Below are 9,236 nucleotides of genomic sequence, written 5' to 3'. Positions count from 1 at the left end.
GAAAGCCGCTGGGTTCCTCCCCCAGTAACACACACACACACACACACACACACACACACACACAATCAAAATTGCCATCCTCCTGTCCCAGCCTCCTAAGTGCTAGGATTATGAGTGTGTGCCACCACACCTGTCTTGAATTTTTCATTTTGAAGCAGAGTCTCACTAAGTTACGGAGCCCTTGCTAAGTTGCTGAGGCTGGCCTTGAACCTGTGATTCTCCTGTCTCAGCCTCCCGGAACTAGGGTTTTCTTGAATCATGGCTGGATTTGGTGCAAAAGCCCAATAATGGCAGCTTAAACAAGGAGACTGTTTCTTGTAAAGGAACAGCGCTGTGAGATCAGAACGTAGCGTTTTCCACAGTACCGATACTCATACCACCTTCTACCTTGCTGATTTGTTCAACACGCCCTTGCTTCCTCCTCCTCCTCCTCCTCCTCCTCCTCCTCCTCCTCCTCCTCCTCTGCTTCTTCTTCCTCTTCCTCTTTTTTGTGGCATTGGGATGGAACCTAGGGGTATTTGACCTCCAAGTGACATTCACAGCACTATATTTTTTTCTTTATTTTTGGTGGTACTGGGGCTGGAACCAAGAGGATTTCTACCTCCGGGCTATACTCCCAGACCTATTTTATATTTTATATTTTATTTGGAAACAGGATCTCACTAAGTTGCTGAGAGCCTCACTAAGTAGCTGAGGCTGGCTTTGAACCTGTGCAATCCTCCTGTCTCAGCCTCCCAAGCGATGGGATTACAAGCGTGCACCACCATGCTCAGTTTGCATGATCCTTTTTGTTTTGTTTTGTTTTGTTGGTGGTCCTGGGGCTCCTGGAAGCCCTTCTACCTCCGGACTACACTCCCAGACCTATACTGCAAAAAGACTCCCATCCCCAATACTGCAAAAAGAAAAAGAATAAAACCAGGGCTGGGAGTACAGCTTGGAGGTAGAATGTCCCTCAGGTCAATATCCAGTACCACAATAAATGATTACATACATACATACATACATACATACATACATACATACATAACATCTGAGCTGGGTGTGGTGGCTCATGCTTGTAATCCCCGTGCTTGGGAGTTGGAGACAGGAGGATCATGGTGGTTCGAAGCCAGCCGTGCTGGCTTAAGAGATCCTATTTCCAAATAAAAAATATAAGATAGGTCTGGGAGTGTAGCTCAGAGTTAGAAGGGCTTCCAGGAACCCCAGTACCACAAAATACAATAAATTAAAATAAAATAAATAAAATAAATAAATATAAAAAATGAAAAAATAAAAAATAACATCTTAAATAAAAATTCATGGTCTAAGTTGGGCATTGTGGTGCATGCTTGGAATTTTAGTATTTGGGAGGCAGCAACAGGAGGACTGCAGTTCATGGACAGCCTCTGCGACTTGGTGAGGCCCTTCACAACTTAGTGAGACCCTGTTTCACTAAGAGCAGGGCAGGGGTGTTGCTCGGAGGTAGAATGAACCTAGGTTCAATCTTCACGACCACAAAAACTTAAAAATGCAAAGGACAAGTAGACAAGAGTCACTGATACCTGAGAACTGCTGTGCTCTTAGGTTTTACATCAAGTAGTACTTGATGAAGAAGAATACGGAAAGTTAAGGATGTATATGATACTTGGAACAGGGGTCAGTCAACTTTTTCTTAATGAAACTAAATAGTTTTAAGGGCTAAAAGACAAAATGAAGGACGTTATTTGTATCTCCAGTACCATAAAGAGAGCAAAGGAAAGAGAAAGCAAGAGAGAGAGGGAGATTGTTTCCTCAAATATATCCTAAACTGGAAGAAATGCCAGTCTTAAGCATACCGCACTTACGCAGAGAGACCAGGTTTCTGTAGTTCTCCAGCATCACCTCCCTGTACAGGGTCCTCTGATCAGGGCTCAGCAGGATCCACTCCTCCTGGGAGAAATACACGGCCACATCCCTGAACGCCATGAGTGCCTGGAACACAGACACGGCCCTGCTCACCTGAGGCCTGGCCTTGCTCGGGTGAGGGCCAGGGAGCAGGCTGCTCTGGGAGGCAGGGGCCCTCTAGATCCTGCCTCTACTGTACCGTGGTTGCCATGGGTGCCAACACCTTTAAACCCTGTCCCTATCCAGCCAGCTGCACTTGTGAACACACACATTCAACGTCCTGGGTGGCCTGCTTGGGCTATACATGAGAAAATAAAAAATCCCTAAGTTTTGAGAACTTTAGCTCTAGGCAGAAGAGCAAACAATATAAAAAAATTAAACAGAAGTCAGGTACAATAGACTGAGTTTTAAATATTTAAAGAACAGTTATCGTATTGGTGCTGGGGGATCTAAGGAACTGAACTCATACAGTTCCACAACGGCAAAGACTAAACCACAGCCCAGCCTTTTCTGATTCCCACAGTCCGCGGCCTGCTCTGGCTGAGCTCATGAGAAGTGGCCACGTATGTACAGCACAGTGTCTGAGGGGGAGGCCTCCTCCCCACCAGTGAAGGCCGCCATTCTCTTCCACTATGCAGTGTGAGGGCCATGGAAACCCACGACTGAATGTTGTTCAAAGCAGCACACAGCCAGGCAGGAGAACCGACAGCTGCCGAGAGAGGAATGCGGGACTATGGGTGGAGGAGCAGTGAGGGGAGCACCGGGCTCCGTGCTCCCTGGAGAAGCTCTCACCGTTAGAGCCTCTTTTCTGGAGGAACCAGCTGGAGCTCCGATCCGTGGAGAGAACACTGCGGGAAATGCTAATATTGAACGCAGAAAACCTGCGCATGGTTCAAGAGGCAAAGGCAGAGGTGCCACCTGAGCCGGGCAGTCAGGAGCCCAGGAGTTCTCCCTTTCCCCAGAAGACAGTCCTCCTGGGCAGCCAGGATCACAGGACACAGAGCAAGAACAAAAAGTGTTCAGCGAAGTCACTGGAATCCTCCAGGGCCAACATGACGGCCCTGATACCTAGATCGTGCCACCGTGGCCACCCCATGCCCAGTCAAACCACGCTTGTCCGCTTAAGCCACGTGCCCTGGGGTTAATGGATTGCATTATACTTTTCTTTGGGGATCATCTAGCTAGAACGAGACTGCCCTCTAGTGGGGATTACTGTTTTTCATTTTACTACTTCTTTGGGGATCATTTCAGCCAGAGCGATACTGCCCTCTAGTGGAGGCTAACGTATTGCATTATTTCTTTGGGGATCATCTCGGCGAGAACAACACTGCCCTCTAATGGAGGTTAATATATTGCATTATACTCTTCTTTGGGGAAAACAGTCCTTAATCAAGGCCCATAAACTGAGAGCATCCACAGACACCTGCTCAGGCCCATGGATATCAAAATACTCCTGTGTGTCTTTTCCAACCTTTCCCCACGTTTTTACGCTAACTGTCCCTTCTTCAGGACACCAGAGACAAACATTATTGACAAAGCATATTTTTAACATATGTACAAAAAGCAAGCGACTAGCCTTTTGACCCATCGTATATCACAACTCCCCAGTTACTCACCGCCACCACAAATCTTCGAGCGTGCTCTTTTTGTCTTCAGAGGTTGCCGAGACCAGCTGTGTTCTCTCGGCATCTCCATGGAGACCACCCACGCAGCTCATAGGCGGATTCTCAACGCGAGAAATAAGCCCCGAGAGAGGGTGTGGTCTCTGGCCAAAAGTACTGCCCCCACTTTTAGATATTCTTTCATAACTATTATTCTTTTGGTAATGATTCTTTTAACTTTCCACACGAATTGCTCCGGTGATGTAAGATCAGGACTATGAGAGAAACTGAGTCCGTGGATAATAAATTTTCTAGTAATTTGTCTAAGCCTCTAAACACCCTCAGCTTTGCTCAAAGATGTAAATCTAGTCAGAATTCAGATACTGTGGAGGCAGTCCTGCTACCGCAATTACAAATGCAGAACTCCTCCCTATCTTTGACCTTCATTTCAACCATTACAATAGCACAGAGAGCTAGGAGGAATCTTGATCTTTGCACCTAGTGATAGCGCTGCCTGGATACAGGGCGACACCACCTGGTTAAAATAGCTATGTCAGAACAAAGGACAGATAAAATAGATGTGTAAATGTGAAAGAAAGAAAATATGGTGAGAATAAGAAGGCATTTTTGTAGGAGCTTATCCTAAGACTGTCCCAAATGGGAAAGAAAGGAATTAGAAAGATTAAAAGCAGGTTGCAGAAGGATTGTGGTGCGGAAATGGATTATTAAAAGAGGAATAGGCTTCCAATAAGCCTATCGTTTGAAAAAAGTGCTCGGCTGCTAGAGAAGTACATGTGACAACTAAATCTAAAAACTTCATGTTATTTCTTGGTGTTTACCTGCTAAACTGTGTTATGAGCTTGCTTAAGCTTTCAGACAGCGGATGGTATTGCAGACAAAATCCAGCAGACATTCATCGAAATCCTCTAAATCATCATAAATGTACACGATTTCCCTAAGCCAACTACATGTATGAAAGCTGGAATCTCGGACTTCGTCCCCCATTCAGCTCAAAGGAGGTTGCTAGATAGAGAAGGACTTTGGACTAAGCCCTAGGAATAAAAGTTCCAAAAGGGTTAAAGAGAACTCTTAAAAACTGGATTCTTCAAGGGATTTTGGGTGTGACTTTTGTTCCTCTGGAGTTTGCCCACTAAAAGCCTCTGCAGCTGCAAGGCCAAGGCAAGGCCAGAGGGCCTGACTTAAAGCACAAGACCCACCTGGGCTAATGGGACTGATTTCAATCACAAAGACCTGTGATGTCACAGGCCTCACTTTTGTCTTGTTCAGGGTTGGTGATTTGCATGTGTATCTCACTATTATATTTTGGGTGTTTGCACTTTTCTTCTAGAGAATCACGGGGAAATGGGGAAAATATAAAAAATCTTGTGTCTAGAATAAAGTGTTTGATTGCACAAGAAGCATTGATCCATGTCAGATTCTTTCCAGAAGCACCATAAATAAGAACTTAAAGAAATTTATTTCCTACAAGAAAAAGAATCTCTGCAGATAAGCGGCTGCAGTACGGCACCCTATCCTCCCCCATGTTTTCTGAGATCGATTTGATCATGAGTGGAATAGCGCCCCATTTGGACTAAGCGAGTCTGCGACAAGTGGGGTTCTTCACGGGATCCTCAGTTTCAGAATCTCCCCATATGGGCCACCACCTGCCGGAGCCAGCCGGCAAAAGTACAGGTTCTGAGGAGAGGCGTGAGGATGAACAAGCATGGGAGGGTCGCCAGCAAACTCCTGGGCCGATATCTCTGCTGGCCGACAACCAGGTTTCTTTCTCTCCTGGTATTTATACAATTTCCAGCTTTGGGTTGCACAGGAATGCAATCATGGAAATCCAAAGCACATATATCACTTTGCGAGTCACACGGGAGCCTGGTACTACACAAACCTAATCTTAACTAGCAGACAGAACAGTTAGCATCAGTCATTCTGAGGGGTCTTATTTACTTAGACTCCATGACTCCAGACCTTGGTGACTCTGGGAAGCACAGTCAGAAGTGCACTTTTGAGTAAGGCTGAGACAAGATAAGGTAAAAGCCTTAATGGCTCCCCACACACTTTTATGCGAGATTAAGTCCTTGGAAGGCGTAAGGATCGAGTCACTCATAGATCATAAAGTCTGCTTCTGTGTGGAGAGAGACTCTAGGAACTATATCGAGAGATTTCAAGTGAGGAGGAATCTCCAGGAAGAACGGCTTCCTCCTAACAAGTCCCACCTCAGCTGCCTCTTCTCTTGCGTTTTGTGATGTTCCCTTTCTTGCTTTACTCTTAGCTCTCAAATATCTGTGTCGTCCTGTCTCAGACTCCCAAATACTGCAATTACAGCATGATCTGCTTTTTAATAAAGCTTGTATTGTAGTTATCCTATCTCTGTAATAACACTGTAGTTAGATGTGCATTTTTACTTCAATGTTCTTAAAACATCTCTGCACAGAGACTTGATTGAGATAATAAGGTCCTGAATTTTGAGGCAGCACCATAGTAGAATTAAATAGAGCATCTTAGGCCGGGCGTGGTGGTGCACGCTTGTAATCCCAGCATTCGGGAGGCTGAGACAGGAGGAACGCGGTTCGCAGCCAGCCTCAGCTACTTAGTCCCTCTGCAAATCAGTGAGACCCTGTTTCAAAATAAAGAATAAAAAATAGGGCTGGGGGTGTAGCTCAGAGGTTGAATGCCCCTGGGTTCCATCCCCAGTTCTGCAAAAAATCTAGCGCATATTAGCAAGAGGCATGAATATACATTTCACATAGGATGCAGATGAAATTTTGTGTTGAGAGGGCGGACTGTGTACTCTCTGAGACAGACATCCTCAATTCCTTCCCTATTTGAGTACAATGAGAGAAAGTCTTGTTTCCTTCCTTGTGGATCTGGGACAGCCTTGTCAACTTGCCTGATCAAGGGTAGAGCAGAGCCTAGCACGCACTTAGTGAGACTTGCAGCAACCTAGGAAGACCCTGTTTCAAACCAAAAAATAAAAGCGCCTTGGCATGCAGCTCTGAAGTAGAATGCCCCTGAGCTCAATCCCCAGTACCACAAAACAAACCACCACCACCACAACAAAAATTAAAAGTAGAACCAAAGGTGTGTTGGTGCACACCTACAATCCTGCCCCTGAGGGAGGCTGAGCCAGGAGGATTGCAGATGTGAGGCCAGCCTCAGCAACTGAGTGCAAATGTCAGTGACCTAGCAAGGCCCATTTCAAAATAAAAAAGCCTGGGGTGTGGCTGGGAGATAGACTGCCTCTGGCTTCAGTCCCAATCCCACCCTTGGCCCCTCCCCTCACATAGCAGAAGTGATATTAAGGGACCCCTGCGCTCGGTTCATGAGAGGCCTTAAACTCTCCTCTTCAAACCCTGTTGCTGAGCTTGAGAACTCCAGCCACGGAGCGGCCTCGTGGACGCCGGGCAGCGAGAGAGCCGCGTGGATGCTCTGTCCTGCCGGGGCTTCACAGGACGGGATCCCAGCCGACGACTGCAGCCTCATGGGAGCCCAATGAGGACCATTCAGCCGAGCCGAGTCAACCTGTAGAACTGGGATGAGGATGATGCTTGAATTTCTGCTTTGAGTTCTGAATTGCAGGGCCGTCTGTAACACAACATAGAGAACTGACTTTTGTAAGCGGGAGTCAGTCTTAAATCATAATTAAAGAAAAGATCAAATTTGTCTGTACACAAATGAATTCTGAACTGGGCGTGGTGACACATACCTGTAATCTCAGTACCTGGGAGGCTCAGACCAGAGGATCACAGGTTCATCAACCTCTTAAGGCCCTCAGCAACTTAGACCTCATTTCAAAAAAAATAAAGGTGGTTTCCAGTAGTAATCTCAGCATTCAGGAGGCTGAGACAGGAGGATCTTAATTCATGGTCAGCCTCAGCTACTTGGTGAGGCCCTCTGCAACTCAGTGAGACCCTGTTTCAAAACAAAAATAGGATGAATGCCTCTGGGTTCCATCCCCAGTACTGCCAAAAAAGAAAAGAAAAGTTAATTCTATGATGTGCTTCAATAGTGAGAATTCTGACCCCTACCTCCTGCTGTCCACTTACTTAATTGTCCAGTGCTGGTGTTCATGTACTTGGGTTTGAGAATTGTCAAAATATACCTCAATGAAAAATGACTTTTTTTTTTTTCTGAGAAAAATCTTCTTAAATTTCTTTTTTTTTTTTTTTCAGGTGTGGGTATGGAACCCCGGGGCATTTGACCTCTGAGCTACACCCCCTGCCCTATTTTTTATTCTTTATTTTGAAAAAGGGTCTCACTGAGTTGCATAGGGCCTAAGTAGCTGAGGCCGTCCACGAACCACAATCCTCCAGTTTCAGCCTCCTGAATGCTGGGATTACAAGCATGCGCCACCACGACCAGCTAGAACATCTATTCTAAATTTCTAATATTAATTTTAAATATAAGTTTAATAAAGGTCAATACTAAAGTTAATTATTTTTGTAATAGAGATTAATCTCAGAGGCATTCTACACCCCAAACCACTCCCCAGGCCTTTTGATTTTTTATTTTGTAACAGGGTCTTGCTGGCCTCGGAACTGTGAGCCGTGTGTGTGTGTGTGTGTGTGTGTTTGTGTGTGTGTGTGTGTGTGTGTGTGTATGTGTGCGTGCACGCTTGCAGGGCTAGGGATTAAACCCAGGGGCATTGTACCTCCCAAGGGCCTCACTAAGTAGCTGAGGCTGCCTGTGAACCCAGATTTGCCTGTCTCAGCTTCCCAAGTACTAGGATTACAAGTGTGTGCCAACACGTCCGGCTCTAAAGTGAAATTTCTAAAATCTAGTTTCTAAATTATAAATTTAAAAGGTATTCTAAATTCCTAAGCTAAATATTTAACGTTATTTGGGCCATAACCTCTATTTCCCATGCCTTCAGTGAAATCATCAATCAATTACAATATAGATATTTTAACAATAATTTGATTATCAATTTTTTTGGTAGTACTGGAGATGGAACCCAGAGGCATTCTGCCTCCGAGCTATCCCCTCTGCCCTATTTTTTGGCTTTTTACTTATTTTTGTGATACTTGGGGTGGAACCCAGGGGCTTTTGTACCTCTGGGCTATACTTCCAGACATATTTTATACTTTATTTGGAAACAGGGTCTCACTAAGGTGCAAGGGGCCTCGCTAACTGGCTGAGGCTGTCCGCTAACCGCCATCCTCCAGTCTCAGCCTCCTGAATGCTGGGATTACAAGCGTAGGCAACCAAGTCCGGCTATCAAATTCTTATTTCAATTCTACTCTTTTGTCAGTGTATTTTGTCTCATATTATAAAAATGAAATTATATTCTGTTGTGATTGCTTATATTTTGTCTCTTTTATTCTGTTAGCTGAGCATGTGGCACAGGCCTGAAATTCAAGTCCTTGGGAGGTTGAGACAGGAGTAATCACAGGTTAGCAGCCAGCCTCAGCTACTTAGTGAGGCCTGTTTAAAAATAAAGGATTAAGAAAAAAATAAAAAAGATAGTAGCTCAGAGGTAGAATGCCCCTGGGTTCAATCTCCAGTACTGCAAAAAAGGGGAAAAGTATATAAGGACAGGCGCGGCGATGGTGCACACCTGTAATCTCAGGACTTGGAGTTGAGACTGAAGGTTTGAAGTTCCAGGCAAGCCTCCGGCAACCATGGGTTCAGTCCCCAGGGCCACCTCCTCAATTGTAAACAAGCTGGATAGGGATCCACCTGCTCGCGACCCCGGAATATGGGCACAGATTTCCACTGCATAGCGCTGGATGGGAGAACAAGGCCCTGGGACCTGCCCAA

Source organism: Muscardinus avellanarius (assembly GCF_963383645.1).
Source record: "Muscardinus avellanarius genome assembly, chromosome: 19".
Lineage (NCBI taxonomy): Eukaryota > Metazoa > Chordata > Mammalia > Rodentia > Gliridae > Muscardinus > Muscardinus avellanarius.
Note: the sequence above shows the minus strand (reverse complement) of the source record.